General features: G+C 37.0%; 1 protein-coding gene across 2 annotated transcripts in view; it reads left to right on the forward strand.

Annotated features, from left to right (window-relative positions):
* Positions 1-22182, forward strand: part of JMJD1C (jumonji domain containing 1C) — a 322162-nt gene that overhangs the window by 131601 nt on the left and 168379 nt on the right. For both annotated transcript variants that reach the window (XM_040242285.1, XM_040242287.1), the window contains exon 2: positions 5215-5379. The gene's annotated coding sequence lies outside the window, so the exon portion shown is untranslated. The remainder of the gene's footprint in view (positions 1-5214; positions 5380-22182) is intronic.

The raw sequence follows: 22182 nt of genomic DNA on the forward strand, positions 1-22182 counted from the left end.
TATGTCTACCAAGAAAGCAAAACCCTGACTGCCCTTTATCTGGGCCATTTCTCAGGGTTGTATTTGCAGTGAGTGGCAAGGAGGGATGAGACAGACTTTCCCAAACAAAAGAGCATGCTTGCTTCCACTTAAAATACAAAGTGGAAGTCTATTCCATGGTCATTGTTCTTCTTTCTGTGTATACAGCTGTTCATCCTGGGCCCTTCACTTCCTTCCCATGGGAGTTGGGAGGCCTGAGGAACCAACGTAAGTAGCATGCTGATACTCTGTTTTAAGTAATAAGTAGCTTTTGCTCTAAATAATGAAGTCTTAGGGGTTTTGTGTCCTTTGCCAGAATCCATGAAACAGTAGTAAGCTAGCTTGTTCGCATGTGTGCACGGGCACACACGCGCGCGCACACACACACACACACACACACAAAACTGTCTACCTGTTTACCTACCTATCTGTCTACAGTAAACTCTCAAATCCTTCACTGTTATTGATATTATGGAGGTAAATAGACTTTACAGCAAAGACGCAGAATGTCTGGTTTCAGTTTCCTTTTGTCCCCAGGTGCTAGCAGATTCCTAAAAAGCACCATAACACTGTCTATGCAAGATAAGTATGAGTTTAGAAAGTTCACTTCTAGATGAAATTTTTAATTTTACATCAAGGACTTTTCATTGGGAAGAATTTACATTGAGTATATGTCCTTTCACATTAAAAATACACCATTGAGCTTTAGGTTCTTGACTGAACTGTTTTGTTCAGTTCAGTCACTCAGTCGTGTCCGACTCTTTGTGACCCCATGAACTGCAGCACGCCAGGCCTCTCTGTCCATCACCAACTCCGAGTTCACTCAGACTCATATCCATCAAGTCGGTGATGCCATCCAGCCATCTCATCCTCTGTCGTCCCCTTCTCCTCCTGCCCTCAATCTCTCCCAGCATCAGGGTCTTTTCCAGTGAGTCAGCTCTTTGCAACAGGTGGCCAGAGTATTGGAGTTTCAGCTTCAGCATCAGTCCTTCCAATGAATACCCAGGACTGATCTCCTTTAGAATGGACGGGTTGGACCTCCTCCAAGGGACTCTCAAGCGTCTTCTCCAACACCACAGTTCAAAAGCATCAATTCTTCAGCACTCCGCTTTCTTCACAGTCCAACACTCAGATCCATACATGACCACTGGAAAAACCATAGCCTTGACTAGATGGACCTTTGTTGGCAAAGTAATATCTCTGCTTTTGAATATGCTATCTAGTTTGGTCATAACTTTCCTTCCAAAGAGTAAGCATCTTTTAATTTCATTGGTGCAATCACCATCTGCAATAATTTTTGAGGCCCCCAAAATAAAGTCTGACACTGTTTCCACTGTTTCCCCATCTATTTCCCATGAAGTGATGGGACCAGGTGCCATGATCTTCATTTTCTGAATGTTGAGCTTTAAGCCAACTTTTTCACTCTCCTCTTTCACTTTCATCAAGAGGCTTTTTAGTTCCTCTTCACTTTCTGCCATAAGGGTGGTGTCATCTGCATATCTCAGGTTATTGATATTTCTCCCGGCCATCTTGATTCCAGCTTGTGCTTTTTCCAGTTCAGCGTTTCTCTTGATGTACTCTGCAAAGAAGTTAAATAAGCAGGGTGACAATATACAGCCTTGATATACTCCTTTTCCTATTTGGGACCAGTCTGTTGTTCCATGTCTAGTTCTAACTGTTGCTTCGTGACCTGCATACAGATTTCTCAAGAGGCAGGTCAGGTGGTCTGATATTCCCATGTCTTTCAGAATTTTCCAGTTTTGTCATGATCCACACAGTCAAAGGTTTTGGCATAGTCAATAAAACAAAAGTAGATGTTTTTCTGGAACTCTCTTGCTTTTTTGATGATCCAGCAGATGTGGGCAATTTGATCTCTGGTTCCTCTGCCTTTTCTAAAACCAGCTTGAACATCTGGAAGTTCATGGTTCACGTGAACTGGCTGAAGCCTGGCTTGGAGAATTTTGAGCATTACTTTCCTAGTGTGTGAGATGAGTGCAATTGTGCAGTAGTTTGAGCATTCTTTGGCATTGCCTTTCTTTGGGATTGGAATGAAACTGACCTTTTCCAGTCCTGTGGCCACTGCTGAGTTGTCCAAATTTGCTGGCATATTGAGTGCAGCACTTTCACAGCATCATCTTTCAGGATTTGAAATAGCTCAACTGGAATTCCATCACCTCCACTAGCTTTGTTTGTAGTGATGGTTCCTAAGGCCCACTTGACTTCACATTCCAGGATGTCTGGCTCTAGGTGAGTGAGTGATCATACCATCATGATTATCTTGGTTGTGAAGATCTTTTTTGTACAGTTCTTCTGTGTATTCTTGCCACCTCTTCTTAATATCTTGGGCTTCTGTTAGGTCCAGACCATTTCTGTCCTTTATCGAGCCCATCTTTGCATGAAATGTTCCCTTGGTATCTCTATAATTTTCTTGAAGAGATCTCTAGTCTTTTCCATTCTGTTGTTTTCCTCTATTTCTTTGCATTGATCACCAAGGAAGGCTTTCTTATCTCTTCTTGCTATTCTCTTGAACTCTGCATTCAGATGGTTATATCTTTCCTTTTCTCCTTTGCTTTTCGCCTCTCTTCTTTTCACAGCTATTTGTAAGGCCTCCTCTGACAGCCATTTTGCTTTCTTCATTTCTTTTTCTTGAGGATGGTCTTGATCCCTGTCTCCTGTACAATGGCATGAACCTCCATCCGTAGTTCATCAGGCACTCTATCTATCAGATCTAGTCCCTTAAATCTATTTCTCACTTCCACTGTATAATCATAAAGTATTGATTTAGGTCATACCTGAATGGTCTAGTGGTTTTCCCTACTTTCTTCAATTTAAGTCTGAATTCGGCAATAAGGAGTTCATGATCTGAGCCACAGTCAGCTCCCCGTCTTGTTTTTGCTGACTGTATAGAGCTTCTCCATCTTTGGCTGCAAAGAATATAATCAGTCTGATTTTGGTGTTGACCATCTGGTGATGTCCATGTGTAGAATCTTCTCTTGTGTTGTTGGAAGACGGTGTTTGCTATGAATAGTGCATTCTCTTGGTAAAACTCTATTAGTCTGTACCCTGCTTCATTCCATATTCGAAGACCAAATTTGCCTGTTACTCCAGGTGTTTCTTGACTTCCTACTTTTGCATTCCAGTCCCCTATAATGAAAAGGACATCTTTTTTGGGTGTTAGTTCTCAAAGATCTTGTAGGTCTTCATAGAACCGTTCCATTTCAGCTTTTTCAGCGTTACTGGTTGGGGCATAGGCTTGAATTACCGTGATATTGAATGGTTTGACTTGGAAATGAACAGAGATCATTCTGTCATTTTTGAGATTGCGGACTCTTGTTGTCCATGATGGCTACTCCATTTCTTCTGAGGGATTCCTGCCCACAGTAGTAGATATAATGGTCATCTGAGTTAAATTCACCCATTCCAGTCCATTTTAGTTTGCCCATTCCTAGAATGTTGACGTTTACTCTTGCCATCTCCTGTTTGACCACTTCCAATTTGCCTTGATTCATGGACCTGACATTCCAGGTTCCTATGCAATATTGCTCTTTACAGCATCGGACCTTGCTTCTATCACCAGTCACATCCACAACTGGGTATACCATATTTTTATCCATGTGTGTATGTATTGTTGATAAGGGGAAAGTAAAAATCATGCTAAGGTTTTCCTGAACCTTTTCTCAACTTCAGTTTCCTGGTGTTTCCCAAAACTCTTTTATGCAGAATTGAGTAACTGAGAATCTTGAAAGATTTAAAGTAGTGGAGAAAGTAATATCATTTGAAATATTTGCATAACATCAGATGGCCTCAGCGTAACCTCTAAGGATACATTTTTAGAAGACAACAGAGCTTCTTCTATGAGTTTGTGCAGGTAACCATGAACAGAGATTATATCCTTAATGTATTTCTCTCTTTCCCAATTCTTATACATAAGCATAGCTAACTAGCTTATTAATGGGCAGGGGCAGAGGTATCTCAAGTCAAACATATGTTTTGCCAGTTTACCTCCATGTTTAAATTCCATGATTGCGAGAGTATGAGGTTTGTAATAGTTGGTAAGCACTTTGTATGTATGCAGCACTGATGTGGACCCTGAAACAGTTCTACCCGCAGTGAGTTTGTACCCATTATTGGATTATATACTGATAAAACTGTATGAAAAATAACTGCTTGTAGATGTTCACAGTTAAGTTTGAATAGAGGTAGGGGTTATAAACATCCTCCAAAAAGTTGAGCAGAGCCAGAAGAACAAACAGAATTTAAGTGGAAACAAACACTTCAGGTGTAAGGGAGCAAAAGATGGCTAGAAGAAAAACATAAGAATCAGACTGCCCCCAGCATAACTAATACTCTTGTAGGGAAGACAGCTCTATGAAACAGATGTATGAATGAAAAAGAATGAGGGTGGGAAAAGAAGAGTTGAATGATTGCATGACTTAGAATAAAATAGTTTCAGTTTTCCAAATACAATATTCTTGTCTTGTTCCTGTTTTGGTGGAAAAGCTTTCCAGTCTTTCAGCATTGAGTATGATTCAGCTGTGGGGTTTTTATTTTCATTATTATTTTCATTAAGTTGAGATAGTTTCCCTCTAGTCCTGTTTGAGTATTTTGTAATGACAAAGTGAACAGTTTGTCAGGTGCTTTTTCTTTCTCAGTTAAAATGATCATGTCGTTCTCTTCATTCTGTTAATCTCGTATGTTACATTAATTGATTTTTCATATGTTGACCATCCTTATACTGCCTTCTGTCTTTGTACTGAAAAGTTTTGTTGGAAAAAAGCCAAACTCGTTTGTTTACGTTCTGTCTGTGGCTATTTTGATACTAGAAAGTCAGAGATACGTAGCTAAGACAGACGTCATATGGTTTGCAAAGCCTGAAATAATTACTCTTTGGTCCTTAGAAAGCATTTCCTGAGTTCTGCCTCTAGAATCATTGGTATCAACATAGTTCATTAGTAGATACTCACCAATCTGTACTGAACAATATTATGTAAATTGCTTTTCTTAGTAAACTTACTGTTTATCTTCCTGTATACAATAAGTGTTATAATTTGTTTAAAGAGAGATAAATAATGATTTTTAAGAGAACTGTTAATTTGAATAATGAATTTGTTAATGACTTTTGTAATTTAACTTCATGGCTTAAATTTTAAAATATCACACTTTCCATTGCTTATGAGTTTTGTTTTCTTTTCCTAGGTGTATGTGGAATTTGATGATCTTGAGTGGGATAAACGAGAGTGGGTTAAAGTTTATGAAGATTTTTCAGCCTTCTTGGTGGAATACCACTTAATCTGGGCCAGAAGGATCAACCCTAGTCAGACTCAGGGATCAAAGAGCAAACAGATTCAGTGGCCTGCATTGGTAAGATCTATATACCTAATGTCATTAATAATTTTCAGTTGTTTGTTTTAAAGAATTAAGAGCTAAATATAAGTTTATAGAGTTTTCTTAGTGATTATAGATTAATATTTCTGAGTAGTGGCTTCTCCCCACCAATGCAAGAAGCATGGAGAAACCTTGAGTGAGGAGAAACCTCGATTCTTAGGTTGAGAAGATGCCCTGGAGAAGGAAATGCCAACCCACTCCAATATTCTTGCCTGGAAAATCCCATGGACAGAAGAGCCTGGCAGGCTGCAGTCCATGGCATCACAAAAAGTTGGACACAACTTAGCCACTAGACAAAAGCAACAAAGCTCTGAAGTAGCTGGCAGATATTTCAAAATACTACTTCCATCCTCTCAAACAATTTTATGTCTTTTTGTTAGTACTTAGCATATTTCGTCCACAAATAGTTCATTCTGTTCTTTAGGAGAAACATGAATTGATGACTGCTGAGGGATAGTTGACTGATTTGTATGTGATGTGAAAGAATTTTGCTGAATGACACTTTGTGGGATACTTTTAAAAATCATTAAGTAGCATATGGTTTTCTTAGTTTGTTAAATTTTGTCAAAATTGAGTGAATCATTGTGGATAATGTCTGATATTTATGGAAGAATTACATTTGACCCTTGAACAGCATGGATTTAAACTGTGTGAGTCAACTTGCATGTGGATTTTTTTCTAATAAATATGTACTCCTATGCTATACTATTTGCGGTTGGTTGACTCTACAAATGGGGGACCACAGACATGGAGAATGAATTGGAAAGTTATATACACATACTTTAAACTGGTTTGTGGGTTGAGTTGTAACCCCCATGTTGTTTAAAGGTCAATTGTAGATTTTAAGGTAGTAAGAAAAAATTACTTGATATCAGGAGATATTCCATTTAAGAAAACGATACATTGCAGTGAATTCTCATCATTAATTCTGTGGGGGAAAAGTCATATCTCTTTAACCATTATTATCCCTGTTTTCTGGCAGAGTAGTCAACATTTAATAATTATTCAGTTTGAATTAAATAATTTTCTTATATTAATATCAAAGAAATATGTTAAAGGCATTGAAACATTACTTTAGGTGTTTGGTATATATATATTATCAAGGTAGGTACTTTTAGAAATTTTTCAACATAAATTAACTACATAGACGGATAGTTTAATTTGCTGGTAATTGAAGTGCTTTAAATTTTCTGTTTTAGTTAACCCTTTAAAAGTGTAAGGAGGTAAGTGGATAAAAAGCAAAGATTGGGAGGGAAGGAGAGAGAATAAAATGAATTAAAGGCATTTAAAAAGAGAATATAGTATGGAAAGATGAAAGGTAATATTTATGAGCTATAGTTTTGATAGGATAGTTTGAATATTCTAGGAAAATAAAGAAGATAATATTATTCAAGACAGATTTTTAAAAAATATTTGTTGAATGAGTGTTTTATTGTTTAGTCGCTGTCGTGACTGACTGTTTGCAACCCCATGGACTGCAGTGCGCCAAGCTTCCCTGTCCTTCACTATCACTTAGAGTTTGCTCAGACTCATGTCCATTGAGTTGATGATGTCTTCCAACTGTCTCATCCTCTGTCTTCTGGATTGTTAATATGAAGTTTTTTAAACCATCACTAGTATGCTTTCTAATTTTATAAACAACTCAAAAATTGGATGAAATCTGTAATTACCACATATATGTGAATTTTGAATGAAAAGTTTCAAAAGCAGTAATACTAATAATACCAAAAAGTATCCCTTGGGAACATAGTTAAAGAATAAACAGAACTTTAGAAAACTCTTTGCCTTTTCTTAGAGACAGTTAAAATTAAGGTGAATTGCTAATGTATATTTATAAATTACTCATTTGGGAGAAAGTTGCTATTAGGAAATACTATTTAATAATAATTTTATCGTAGTCTACAAATTTGTTTCTGTTAAATCTTTTAACCCCACAAAACTATTTAAATAAGCAGCAAACTTTTAAAACTTCAACTTATTTTTTAAATAAAAAAAAGTACTAGAGAAGGAACTGGCAACCCACTCTAGTGTTCTTGCCTGGAGACTCCCATGGAGAGAGGAGCCTGGTGGGCTACAGTCCATGGTCACAAAGAGGCGGACGAAACAGAGAGACTAACACTTTCACACACTGTAAAAACCTTGGAAAGTGCTAAAGAGTGTCAACTAGAAAATCATGATCATTCTGTTTCTGCCTCCAAGGAATATTTCTAACTTAATTCTTTGACATATTTTCTTAAAAAGTGTATGTCTCTGCTTTCTTGTTTTTCAAGCATAGAATTAAATCGTTTTTTGGAATTGTGGTTTAATGTGCTTAACATAGAATTTTCCATTTTACTAATTTTTAAGTATAAAGTTTAGTGGTATTAACTACATTCTCACTGTACTTCAGTGTACAGAAATTATTCCATCTTACAAAACTGAAACTATATCCATTAAACATGAACCCCCATTCCCTCCTTTTCTCAGACCCTAGGAACCATCATTTTACTTTGGGTCTTCATTGACTATGCTATACCTTACATAAGTGGAATCTTACAGCAGTTGTCTTTTTGTGACTGACTTATTTCACTTAGCATGTCTGCAGTGTTCATCTGTGTGGTAACCTGTGTTAGAATTTCCTTCCTTTGTGTTATAAGGCTGAATGGTATTCCATTGTATGTATATACTATATCATGTTTAGTGACTTGTCTGTTGGTGTATACTTGTATTGCTTCCACTGCTTGGCTATTGTGAAGAATGCTGCTGTGCTCTTAGGGTTATGTATATCTCTTGGAGACAATGCTTTCACTTCTTTGGGGTAAATATTCAGAAGTGTAATTGCTGGATTATTGGTAATTCTCTTTTATTTTGCAGCTACTGTCAAAGCAGCCATATTACTTTACATTCTAGCCAACTCTTGCTCCCCTCAGATTTTTGATAATAGTCATCCTAATGAGTTTGAGGCTTCCCTGGTGGCTCAGATGGTAAAGCGTCTGCCTACAATGTGGGAGACCCGGGTTCGATCCCTGGGTTGGGAAGATCCTCTGGAGAAGGAAATGGCAACCCACTTCAGTACTCTTGCCTGGAAAATCCCATGGACGGAGGAGCCTGGTAGGCTACAATCTATGGGGTCACAAAGAGTCGGACACGACTGAGCGACTTCACCTCACCTCAGTGAGTTTGAGGTGATGATCTTCTTGTTTCGATTTGCATTTCCCTAATAATTAGTGATGTTGAACATCTTTTCATATGCTTATTAGGCATTTGTATATCTGTTGAAAAATGATTCTTCCAGTTTTTTGCCCATGTTTGAATTGGACTCTTTGTTTCTGTGTTACTGAATTTTAGGGGTTCTCTGTAGTATTCTGGATTTTGATTCCTTATTAGATTAGATCTGCAACATATTTTCTACCATTCTTTGGGTTTGTCTTTTTACATGGGTGATAGTGTCTTTCTATGCACAAAATTTTAAAATATTCAGTAAGTTAAATTTGTCCACTATTTGTTTTCTTATCTTTGCCTTTGGTGTTATATCCAAGAAATCACTGCCAGTTTCATTGTCATGAAGTTTGTGTTATGTTTTTTAAGAATTTGAATGTTTTCAGTCTGTTGATCCATCTTGAGTTAATTTTTGTATGTGCATTAGATAAGGCTCACTACCTGTTAGTGAATATTCCATTTCCTGCCATCGTTTGTTAAAAACACTGTCCTTTCTCCATTGAATATTCTTGATGCTATTCTCAAAACTTTTTTTGCCTTATACATAAGGTTTTATTTCTGGTCTTTATTCAGTTTCTTTGTTACGTATATCTCTCTTTATGCCAGTACCACACTGCTTTGCTCTCTGTTAGTTTATAGAAAGTTTTGAAATCAGGAAGTGTAAGTCCCTCAACTTTGTTTATTTTGAAGATTGTTTTAGCTGTTTGGTGTCCCTGGGGATTCCATTTCAGATTCAGGATGGGTCTATTTCTGCAAGAAATGTAGGGGTTTTCATGGGAATTGCATTGAGTGTGTGGATCACTTTGGACAGTATTGATCTCTTAATAATCCTTACAGTCCATGAACACATATCTTTCCATTTATTTTCTGTGTCTTTTTAATTCTGTTAGCAGTGTTTTATGGGCTTCCCTGGTAGTTCAGATGGTAAAGAATCTGCCTGCAATGAGGAGACCTAGGAGATGTGGGTTCTGTCCCTGGGTCCAGAAGATCCCCTGGAGAAGGAAATGGCCACCCACTCCAGTATTCTTGCCTGGAGAATTCCATGGACAAAAGAGCCTGGTGGGCTACAATCCATGGGTCACAAGGAGTCGGACACTACTGAGCGACTAACACACTGCGGTGTTTTGTAGTTTTCAGTGTACCAGTGTTTTCCCTCTATGGTTAAGTCCTATGTAATTCAGCTTTTTCAATGCTATTGTAAATGGAATTGTTTTGTTAATTTTATTTTCATATTTTTCATTACTAGTGTATAGAAATGTAGTTGACTTTCATGTGCTGATTTTATATCTTTCTTCTTAGCTAACAGATTAAGTGTGAAAACCTGGAAACTTTTCCAGAGCAAGACAAGGATGATACTTAGACAACGAGGAAAAAACGATCTAAGTTTGGAAAATAAGTAGTAAAAGTTTTGTTTGGCAATGGTATGACTTGGTGTGTTCGTACCATGCACAAATGTGAAAGCTAATAAATGAGGGACTTCCCGCACTGTCCAGTGGTTAACTCTTTGCCTTCCAGTACAAAAGATGTGGGTTAAATTCCTGGTCAGGGAGCTAAGATCCTGCATGCTTAAGGCCAAAAATAAGTAAATAAAACCAAAATGCAAAGCAATATTGTAACAAATTCAATAAAAACTTGAAAAATGGTCCACATAAAAACTTAAAAAAAGAAAAAACTAATGAATTCAGCAGACCAGCAGGATACAAAATCAAGGCTTTCTTTTAATCATTAGTTTTAGCTGCTACTGCTAAGTCACTTCAGTTGTGTCCGACTCTGTGTGACCCCATAGACGGCAGCTGAGGCTTCATTAAAATAGTAGATCCTGAAAAAAAAATGTAGGTCCAGGGTTTTTATTAGTTAATGTTTCATTCTGTTTATTTCTCCTCAGTTTTTAATGGGTGCATAATATTGTATCCTATGATGATCCATTTACCTAGTGTTTGGTAATTTCAGTTTAGTTCAGTCGCTCAGTCCTGTCTGACTATTTGAGACTCCATGAACTGCAGCACACCAGGCCTCCATGTCCATCACCAGCTCCTGGAGTTCACCCAAACTCGTGTCCATAGAATCGGTGATGCCATCCAACCATCTCATCCTCTGTCATCCCCAATCCTCCTGCCTTCAATCTTTCCCAGCATCAGGGTCTTTTCAGATGAGTCAGTTCTTTGCATCAGGAGGCCAGAGTATTGCTGTTTCAGCTTCAGCATCAGTCCTTCCAATGAGTATTCAGGACTGATTTCCTTTAGGATGGACTGGTTGGATCTCCTTGCAGTCCATGGGACTCTCAAGAGTCTTCTCCAACACCACAGTTCAGAAGCATTAATTCTTCAACACTCAGCTTTCTCTATAGTCCAGCTCTCACATCCATACATGACTACTGGAACAACCATAGCTTTGATTAGACGGACCTTTGTCTGCACAATGATGTGTCTGCTTTTTAATATGCTGTCTAGGTTGGTCATAGCTTTTCTTCCAAGGAGCAAGTGTCTTTTAACTTCATGGCCGCAATCACCATCTGTAGTGATTTTGGAGCCCCCCAAAATAAAGTCTGTCACTGTTTCCATTGTTTCCCCATCTATTTGCCATGAAGTGACAGGACCGGATGCCATGATGATCGTTTTCTGAATGTTGAGCCTTAAGCCAGCTTTTTTCACTCTGCTCTTTCACTTCCATCAAGAGGCTCTTTAGTTCTTCACTTTCTGCCATAAGAGTGGTGTCATCTGCGTATCTGAGGTTATTGATATTTCTCCCGGCAATCTTGATTCAAGCCTGTGCTTCTTCCAGCCCAGCGTTTCTCATGATGTACTCTGCATATAAGTTAAATAAGCAGGAGGACAATATACAGCCTTGACGTACTCCTTCTCCCATTTGGAACCAGTCTTGTTCCATGTGCAGTTCACTGTTGCTTCCTGACCTGCATCCAGGTTTCTCAGGAAGCAGGTTGCCTGGTATGCCCATCTCTTTCAGAATTTTCCACAGTTTATTGTGATCTCCACAGTCAAAGGCTTTGGCATAGTCAATAAAGCATAAATAGATATTTTTCTGGAACTCTCTTGCTTTTTTGATGATCCAAAGGTTGTTGGCAATTTGATCTCTGATTCCTCTGCTTTTTTAAAAATCAGCTTGAACATCTGGAAGTTCACGGTTCACGTACTGCTGAAGCCTGGCTTGTAGAATTTTGAGCATTACTTTCCTAGTGTGTGAGATGAGTGCAATTGTGCGGTAGTTTGAGCATTTTTTGGCATTGCCTTTCTTTGGGATTGGAATGAAAACTGACCTTTTCCAGTGCTGTCAGCACTCCTGAGTTTTCCAAATTTGCTGGCATATTGAGTGAAGCACTTTCATATTTCAAATCTTTCAGGAATTGAAATAGCTCAACTGGAATTCCATCACCTCCACTAGCTTTGTTCGTAGTGATACTTTCTTTTTTTTCTTTTTTTAATTTATTTTTTATTTTATTTTTTTATTTTTTTTTCGTAGTGATACTTTCTAAGGCCCACTTGACTTCACATTCCAGGATGTCTGGGTCTAGGTGAGTGATCACCCCATCTTGATTATCTGGGTCGTGAAGATCTTTTTTGTACAGTTTTTCTGTGTATTCTTGCCACCTCTTCTTAATATCTGCTGCTTCTGTTAGGTCCATGCCATTTCTGTCCTTTATTGAGCCCATCTTTGCATGAAATGTTCCCTTGGTATCTCTGATTTTCTTGAAGAGATCTCTAGTCTTTCCCATTCTGTTATTTTCCTCTATTTCTTTGCACTGATTGCTGAAGAAGGCTTTCTTATCTCTCTTTGCTATTCTTTGGAACTCTGCATTCAGATGCTTATATCTTTCCTTTTCTCCTTTGCTTTTTACTTCTTTTCACAGGTATTTGGTAATTAGTTTGATGATTTAGTTTTTTCTGAATTTTTGTTATTAGAGAAAAGTGTAATCAGTGTCATTGTTATAAATATATAAATCTTTATCTGAATCTGATTATTTCAAAATGTAGGTTCACAGGAATAGAATCTAAAGGGTATGAACCTGAAAACAACAAAATCTAAAATATCCTGATACTCTACACAAATTATTTGAAAGTTATACATAACTTCCATTGTCCCCAGTAAATGAGTGTTCTCATCCCTCCCTGAATTTTAAGCCTCCAATTCCTTCCCTATAAGCATTGATTACTTGTTTTCAGAACATCTTGTTTTAAAACTCAAACAAACATTTTAAAGGGGGGGATTTTTACAATTCAGGAACAAATTGTGTTTTTTCTTGTATCTTCTAATTTGGTATTTTAAAATACGATTTTATTGTTTTAATTTGCATTTCTTTAATAGGATGAATATTTTTTTTTCATATTTATCAGCACCTTGTACTCTTCTGAACTGTATTTTCAATTACATATTAGAGTTTTGTGTTTTTCTAATATGTTTTGTGTTTTTTTAATATGACCTTTAAAATATTATTACAGATATATTTGTTTTGTGGTTTGCTCAGCTCATTTTAGGAGAGAAAGTCTTTTTGAATTGTATGTTTATTGTATTTAAAGAAACTCTATCTAATGTAATGTCATTCTTAATTCAGATAGGTAGTGTCTTCCTTTCTGTTTACTTGTTCCAGGGAGCTGTAAAAATTAATAGAACAAATAATAAAAATCAGAATGGATGGTATAGCCTAGAAAATAATGATTTTAACTTAAAGACTTTGTAAACATTCATTTATGTGTAATATAGGTGACTAAAATTCTGTTATTTGTTCGCTAAAATGAAACTTATTTAAGGAGATCTACAACCAGTAACGAATTTCTGAATTTTAGAATTCATATAGCATAATAAAATACTATGCATACACATTGGAGTTATTTTAGGGAAACATGTGAGGGGGCCATAGGATGAAACTTAGTGGAGCATTAGTCTCGTCTCTGATTCTCTACAGGTTTAATGTTTGTGATTGTTGGCACAAGATCGTTGCTTTCTTGTTCTTCTGCACCTAAACATGTTTGTGTTTTCTTCTTTCCAGTTGTTTTCACACCTCGTGTGGTACCTGTTAAATATTACATATTAGTTGTATTACCTAGTTTACTCCTTATTCTAAGAAATCAATAGAAACCAGCAAATGTACCGGCTGGTTTTTGGAATCATGACTTAAAAGAAAAATCCCGTTATCTCATTAACCTATTCCAAAGTTCACATTAAAATTTTTAAAGTAAAACTTCAAAAGTCTTATAGTATAGTAATACCCAGGTTACTTCTCTGGAAGTGTCTCTTGTCTCTTTCATCTTTCTTCCCAAGATCTAATAGCATCACATGTATTGAAGCACCGCATGTATAACGTACTGAAGTGGTGTCTTTCTTTCTGCTTGGTCCTGTATGATCAGGGTACCACCTGAGGCCATTCTGATGATGGAAGCCAGGGTAACTTACATTTTTATGTAAGTTACTTAATATGTTGTTAAATTTATTTTATTTTTTAATGAAATAAAATACTCACGAAATCCCATTTACCTGCACCAGGGAAAGAAAGTGTTGCATTCATAATTGAAATCAACGAGTTGCCTACCTAACTGGGTTAGGGCCCTGGCTCCATCTCCTTTAGGAAAACCTTCTGTGGGGAGTGGGGCTTTGACCCTAACCTAGCTGGGCTGTAACACTGCTGCATTTTCTAAGGGGTTGAGTTTTCTGCTACTTTCTGCTGGCCCAGCCTTCCAGACCTCCCCATCCAGAATTAATTTCACTATCTTGTGCTCTTTTAGAACATGGTTTTTGTAACTCTGTTTTAACAACTGGCACATTCTACTTTGTATTATATCTATTTGTTTACATGTCTGTCTTTCTCTAATAGATTGTAAGTTCTTTGAGGACAGGATCATGTCATGGTCATCTTTGTATCATCCTAGGACTCTAGCAGAGTGCCTTACCCATGTTAAGACAGTGAGTAAATGCTTAAAGTGATGAATTTACTCTATCCCAACTACTGAAGAAGAACCCCCACTAGGAGTTACAGCAGATTTCCTGCCTGTTCCCTTATGCTAAGACCAAAGTATAAGAGAGCACCATCAGCCGGTTATGGTAACATCAGTTACAAGTGGTGAACATGGCAAGTAGTTAAAAATAAAGAGCAAAAATGTTTAGAATAAATACTCTTGTTCTAATCAAATCAAATGTGATTCCTTAAGTTTTCATAGGGAGAAATGAAATATCTTCAGTGTCAACTAAATTTTCCAATCTAAAATGATTATCTGAATTTCTGGAATGAGTTTTAAGAAGCTCTGACTTCTCTTTTTTTCCAGTGCAACTCTTCCTTCACTAAATAGGTTAATCTGGATTGGTTTTACCAGGAATTGTGATCGGATCATAAGCATGTAAATCTTCATCGGTATATTTCCTTTTGGTTATTTTGCCTAATGAAAATGCTTTTTACTTGCTCTCTATTTGAAAAAAACCCTCTCAAGGTAGAATAGAATTCACCTGTCTTTGGGACACACTTGGCATTTATGTTCAGCTCTTATGTTGCCAGACTTGGTTAGATTATGACTTTAACCAAATTTTATTGAAATGTGAAGATATGCCATATTCTGTGAATTGAGCTTTGACATAAATTTGTTTCGAGAGTTTTTACATATTGATCGTTGCATTTTCAGAATTAGAATTCTTAGTTTTACAATTCTTTGTACTTAGTAAATAAGGAAATAATATACCTTTAGGATTATTATTTATCCGGAAGATAAAGCATTTTATGAGATTAAATTATATATAGTAAAGGATTAAACTTTTTAAATGAAAAGGTCTAATACTAAAAAGGATTCCAATGAATAAACATGTCTTTCATTTCTTGTGTGTCATCAAATGACATTATTTGGGGGTAAGGTATTAAGTTACAAGAACCATAAAGAAGTTTCTATTCTTTGATTAATTCTTCTCAGGAAATTATCCTTATAAAATAATTATTAAAAAGTAAAAAAAAATTAATAAGCAATTATTTTAGTTCATCCATTGTTTATCAGATACCTAGGATGAGTCAGTGGAGAAGGCAATGGCACCCCACTCCAGTACTCTTGCCTGGAAAATCCCATGGACAGAGGAGCCTGGTAGGCTGCTGTCCATGGGGTCGTGAAGAGTCGGACACGACTGAGCGACTTCCCTTTCACTTTTCACTTTCATGCATTGGAGAAGGAAGTGGCAGTCCCCTCCAGTGTTCTTGCCTGGAGAATCCCAGGGACGGGGGAGCCTGGTGGGCTGCAGTCTCTGGGATCACACAGAGTCGGACACGACTGAAGTGACTTAGCAGTAGCAGCAGGATGAGTCAGACAGTCATGCAGATGGAAGAATTAAAGACATAATGTTATGTGCAGAAAGTTGTTCATTAAGTCCTATTAGAAAAGAAAAACGGAAACAAATGTCTGAAAATTTGAGTGGTGTTGAATTAATATTCTGAGAGATTAGTTAGTTAAGTCATTCAGTCGTGTCCAACTCTTTGCGAACCTATGGCTTGCAGAACGCCAGGTTTCCCTGTCCATCACCAACTCCCAGAGCTTGCTCAAACTCATGTCCATCAAGTCGGTGATGCCATCCAACCATCTCATTTTTTGTCATCACCTTCTTCTCCCACATTCAGTCTTTCCCAACTACACGGTCTTTTCCAACAAGTCAGTTCTTCGCATCAGGTGGCCGAAGTATTGGTGTTTCAGCTTCAGCATCAGTCCTTCCAATGAATATTTAGGACTGATTTCCTTTAGGATGGACTGGTTGGATCTCCTTGTAGTCCATGGGACTCTCAAGAGTCTTCTCCAACACCATAATTCAGAAGCGTCAGTTCTTCGGCACTCAGCTTTCTTTATAGTCCAGCCCTCACATCCATACATGACCACTGGAAAAACCTAGCTTTGACTAGACGGACTTTTGTCTGCAAAGTAATGTGTCTGCTTTTTAATATACTGTTAGGTTGGTCATAGCTTTTTTTCCAAGGAGTAAGCATCTTTTAATTAACTTAATGGCTACAGTCACTGCCTGCAGTGATTTTTGGAGTCCCCCCAAATAAAGTCTATCACTGTTTCCATTGTTTCCCCATCTATTTGCCATGAAGTGATGGGACCGGGTGCCATGATCTTAGTTTTCTGAATGTTGAGCTTTAAGCCATCTTTTTCACTCTGCTCTTTCGCTTTCATCAAGAGGCTCTTTAGTTCTTCTTCACTTTCTGCCATAAGGGTGGTGTCATCTGCATATTTGAGGTTATTGATATTTCTCCCGGCAATCTTGATTCAAGCTTGTGCTTCATCCAGCCCAGCATTTTGCATGATGTAGTCTGCATATAAGTTAAATAAGCAGGGTGACAATATACAGCCTTGACGTACCCCTTTTCCTATTTGGAACCAGTCTGTTGTTCCATGTGCAGTTCTAACTGTTGCTTCTTGACCTGCATTCAGGTTTCTCAGGAGGCAGGTTGGGTGGTCTTGCATTCCCATCTCTTGAAGAATTTTCCACAGCTTGTTGTGATCTACACAGTCAAAGGCTTTGGTTCAATCCATAAAGCAGAAGTAGATGTTTTTCTGTAATTCTTGCTTTTTCAGTGATCCAGCGAATGTTGGCAATTTGATCTCTGGTTCCTCTGCCTTTTCTAAATCCAGCTTGAACCTCTGGAAGTTCATGGTTCACATACTGTTGAAGCCTGGCTTGGAGAATTGTGAGAATTAACTTTGCTAGCATGTGAGATGAGTGCAATTGTGCAGTAGTTTGAACATTGTTTGTCATTGCCCTTCTTTGGGATTGGAAGATAATCTGAGAGATTATGCAGCTTTAAGATTATAATTATGAATACTTTAGAGAAACATGAACAAATAAATTTAAGTAGAATCATCTTGATTATAGTGGTGTTAAAACTATCAACATATATTAGAAAGTATTATAAAGTAATTAAAATCATCCTTCAGAATTGAAGGTTAATGCCTAAGGATAATTTCTTTTTAATGCAAACAACTGTTGTTTCCCAAGAAAGTAGAAATTCTAATGTAATCAGTTTATCTGGCAGTTTTATTTTGGAAATAGTTTTCTTCAAATGAGTTAGTTTATTAGTTTGTTTTCAGTTACTGTTGATATATTTTGATATCTACTTTTTATATTAATGCAGCATTTTTAGTATCTATTTTTAACCGTTCAAAGAATTAAGTCTTCCTGATAAAATTAACAATTGAAACAGTGACCAAGTAAGGTATAATAAGTGTTATATTTAAGATTTGTTTTTAATTCTGTCTGAATTACTGTTTGCCCAGAAGTTTACATGGCATGATATGACCTTAGGGATCTTCTAAAATAGATTTCGAGAGTGCGGTTGGCTGAAAAAGACAATAGAAGCCTAGCAGCCATGTAGGAAGGCAGTGTGTTAAAGAACATAAGCCTTGATGTTGGACTTCCTGTTTCAAACCTCTGTTCACTTTACTCTTAATATCTGGATGAACTTAAATAATTTATTCTCCTTATGTCTCACTACCTTCATAATAATAGTACTGACTATGTAGGGTTGTAAAGGTTAAGCAACAAAATTTATAGATAAAAACCTCAGAGCAACAAGATTCTACTTTATAACACATGGAATTATGTTTAGCTTACACTTTACAGTGTGGTAAGGTTTAATAGAGAATTTTGTATGCACACACACATATTTATATATGAATGTGTTAGTTGATCAGTAGTGTTCGACTCTAATCAGTCTGTATGGCAGAGGAATTTGCTATGCTGCTAACAGAGTTGACTCTTGTGCAATATATCAGATACTGTTATGAACAGGCTTAGTTACAATTGGCCCTTACTCATTTTATTGGAATTCTTAAGTCAGTTTGAAACAGTCACTCTGTGTCACTCAGTTCACAAACTTGTACTATTTATCATTGTGTGGGATTGGATATTATCGATAATAAGGTTCACTTCTCTCTTACAGGCAGTACACAAGGAGTAATGAGAATTATATTAATTACATTAATATTAGAAGTATATTTTAAGATATGTCTTATTGTGATCAGTCATAGGGCAAGGGCAGTCGTAGTTCATTGGTATAAATTGCAAGTGCCGCCCTAACTTCAGTAGGTTTAGAGGTCTGTAGGAAGCCCAGGGGTGTGCTATTGGAACCTTAGCAATTAAGACGGAGGGCCATTTTCCCGAGGCTATTTTGACTTCAGTCTGTCAGACGGCTCTTCTGTGTCAGAGTACAAGTTCTTTCTCACTCCTGGTGCCCACCTGGCATTATTTGTTGAGTCTGCCTGACCCATTTCATTAAAAGCTCATTTTTATAGGCTGATTGCCATCCCTTTCTTTCCTCCTGGAAGAGAGACCTTCTGATCTGCTTGTTCTAGTTAGTAAATTTTTTCTTCCTGAGCTTGACCAGATGTCAGGCTTAACATTCTTTTTCTTTCTTTTTAGCTGTTACAGTTAATAATAGACAAGGAATTGTATAGTTAGCTTATTTTAAAAATTATACATTTCTTTATGTATTCAGTGTGCCAGATCTCTACGAGTTAGATACATCCTTCCTAAATTCCACTGATAACTTTTAGCTCTATTAACTGATCATTGTCTGGCTACAGTTGTATACCATGAATGGTCCTTCGTCACCCATGAATTAAAAGGTTTATCATCCCCTACCCTCTCATTCTTTTTCTTCCCAGACTACACAGTTGAGGTAGTTAGCATTTGTCATGCAAATCCCACTTCTGACATCAACTGCACTAAGCTCAGTTAACTGTACAGTTTTGAACAAACAGTCTTTACAAGACTGCTCTTACTTACACCACTGCAAATTCAAGGGTTTTTGAAAACTATCCTCAGGTTCAGTAATTTGCTAGGGGGACTTGGAACTTACTGAAAACTGTTATACACTAGCCCATAGTTTGTTGCAGAGAAAAGGTATAAATGAAAATCTCTCAAAGGTACAGAGTCCCATGGAGCTCCTTATCATCTCTCTGTGAAATCATGAACAGCATTATCTCCTCTTGACCACATTGTATAGAAATATGCATGGGTAGTTGTAAAACAGGGAAAGCTAAGGCAAGCCTTTGGTTTTGATTGTTTTTACTGGGACTTGATAACTGTTCACATGGCTGACTTATACTTTTTAATTATCACTTCCTTTGGAGGTCACACTGATAATGTGTGGCTCAGAGTCCCATCATAGGTCATAGTGAATTATTCTCTGGATAAAATTTATTTTTCAGTTGCTCTAATCCGACTCTTTGCCACACCATCGTCTGTAGCACTCCAGGCTTCCCTATTCTTCACTATCTCCCTAAGTTTGCTCAAACACGTCCATTGAGTCCATGATGCCATCCAACCATCTCATCCTCTGTCCCCCCCATCTCCTCCTGCTCTTAATCTTTCCCAGCATCAGGGTCTTTTCCAGTGAGTCAGCGCTTCACATCAGGTGGCCAGAGTATTGGAGGAGCTTTCAGCACTAGTCCTTCTGGTTAATAATCAGGGTTGATTTCCTGGTTGACTAGTTTGATCTCCTTACTGTCCAAGGGACTCTCTGCATTCAGTTGAGTGTGTCTTTCTTTTTTTCTTTTGCCTTTCACTTCTCTTCTTTTCTAAGCTATTTGTAAGACCTTCTCCGGCAACCACCTTGCCTTCTTGCAGTTCTTTTTCTTGTGGATGGTTTTGGTCACCACCACCTGTACAGTGATCTCCATCAATAATAGTTCTTCAGGTACTCTTGTCTATCAGATCTAATCCCTTGAATCTATTCATCACCTCCCCTGTATAATCATAGGGGATTTGATTTAGGTCATACCTTTATAGGAGAAGGCAATGGCAACCCACTCCAGTACTCTTGCCTGCAAAATCCCATGGATGGCGGAGCCTGGTGGGCTGCCATCTATGGGGTTGCACAGAGTCAGATGTGACTGAAGCAACTTAGCAGCAGCAGCAGCCTACCTTTATGGTCTAGTGGTTTTTCCTGCTTTCTTCAGTTTAAGCCTGAATTTTGCAATGAGTTCTTGATCTGAACCATAGTCCTTCCATGTCTTGTTTTTTGCTGACTGTATAGAGCTTCTCTATCTTCTTCTGCAAATAATATAATCAATCTGACTTCAGTGTTGACCATCTAGTGCTGTCCATATGTAGAGTCATGTCTTGTGTTGTTGAAAAAGGGTGTTTTGGTATGACCAGTGGATTCTCTTGCAAAACTCTTTAGACTTTGCCCTGCTTCATTTTGTACTCTAAAGCCAAACTTTCCTATTAATCCAGGTATCTCTTGACTTCCTCATTTTGCATTCAAGTCCCCTATGATGAAAAGGACATCTGGGTGGTTTTTTTTTTTTTTTTTTGGTGTTCTGGAAGGTGTTGTAGATCTTCACAGAACCAGTCAGCATCAGTTTCTTCAGCATCAGTGATTGGTGCATAGATTACTGTGATGTTGAATGTTTAATAATTTATTAAAAACCTTTATATCCTAAAATTATTTTGGAATCATTTTCTTGATAATTTGACCTTCCCATTATAAGTATTTGCCCATATCTGTTTGTCTTTTGTAACAGTTGGAATTGCTTGGGATTTTTATTTTATTGCTATATAATTTAAAGCAGCCAAAGCAAGTAGCCATATAAAATATAGATAGATATTGATTATATTTTCTTCTTGTCCAGAAGTATGATTGTCTGTTTACCATGTGTTCTCATTTGAGAAATTATTTTCAGCTCTTGAATGGAAAAACTCTTCTTTGGTGTTGACTTTTAGGTGTTTGCCTCTTTACAAAAGTAGCTTCCCTTCACTGTATATTTTTTTAGTTTATAAATGGTCACAAGTAACTTAAAATGCAGCAGCATTATATATATATGTTACATGATAATTTCATTTATTCAATATGTATTTTAAAGTTTGCTACATGCTAAGCATTATGTAAGTACTATAAATCCAACAAGTGTAGTCCTTGCTGTCTGACACATAATTATTTAAATGCATCTGTGAAGAGTTATATGAAAAATGCAGATTTCTCTTGATTCTGTTTTAAAGTATATTTATTTTACTTACTGTTTGAAAACATATGATACAAGTTTTACTTTTTTACATGTAATAGTATAAGTAATAATAACATCATTTGATTTTTGAGGTCTTAGAAACTTCCAGAAATTTTGTCAGTGTTTTTACATTATCCTTTTGAGGTAGATATGTTTATTATCCCTATTTTATAGATAAGTAAACTTGAGACGTGATATGATTAACTGTGGAAAGAAGTAACTGTCTTTTGAAAAGTTCACATAATTATGTAGAAGTGATAATCTTTTCTCATTCACTTTCATATATTTCCCATAGATATCTCTAGTTAACAGATTGTCCTTTTAGAATTTCCCACTTTTCTTCCTCCCTTCTTGGTAAGTGGGCTCCAAAAGTCTTATTTTCAAATTAAATAGATAACTTACTGTGCATGTACTGCTTTATGAATTAAGTGTGATTTTGATATCTTAAGGTCATTAAGTTGAAATAGTTAATGTGAACTGTGAAAGATTGGCAAGCCATTGTGACATCTAAACTGGGTAAGCCCAAAGATAGTTGTGCTAATCTTGGGGCTCTCCTGTGGATTTCAAAGATAAGATGATTTCTAAGGTCTTTTTTAATTTT

The sequence above is a fragment of the Oryx dammah genome, unplaced genomic scaffold (genome assembly GCF_014754425.2).
Source record: "Oryx dammah isolate SB20612 unplaced genomic scaffold, SCBI_Odam_1.1 HiC_scaffold_6, whole genome shotgun sequence".
Lineage (NCBI taxonomy): Eukaryota > Metazoa > Chordata > Mammalia > Artiodactyla > Bovidae > Oryx > Oryx dammah.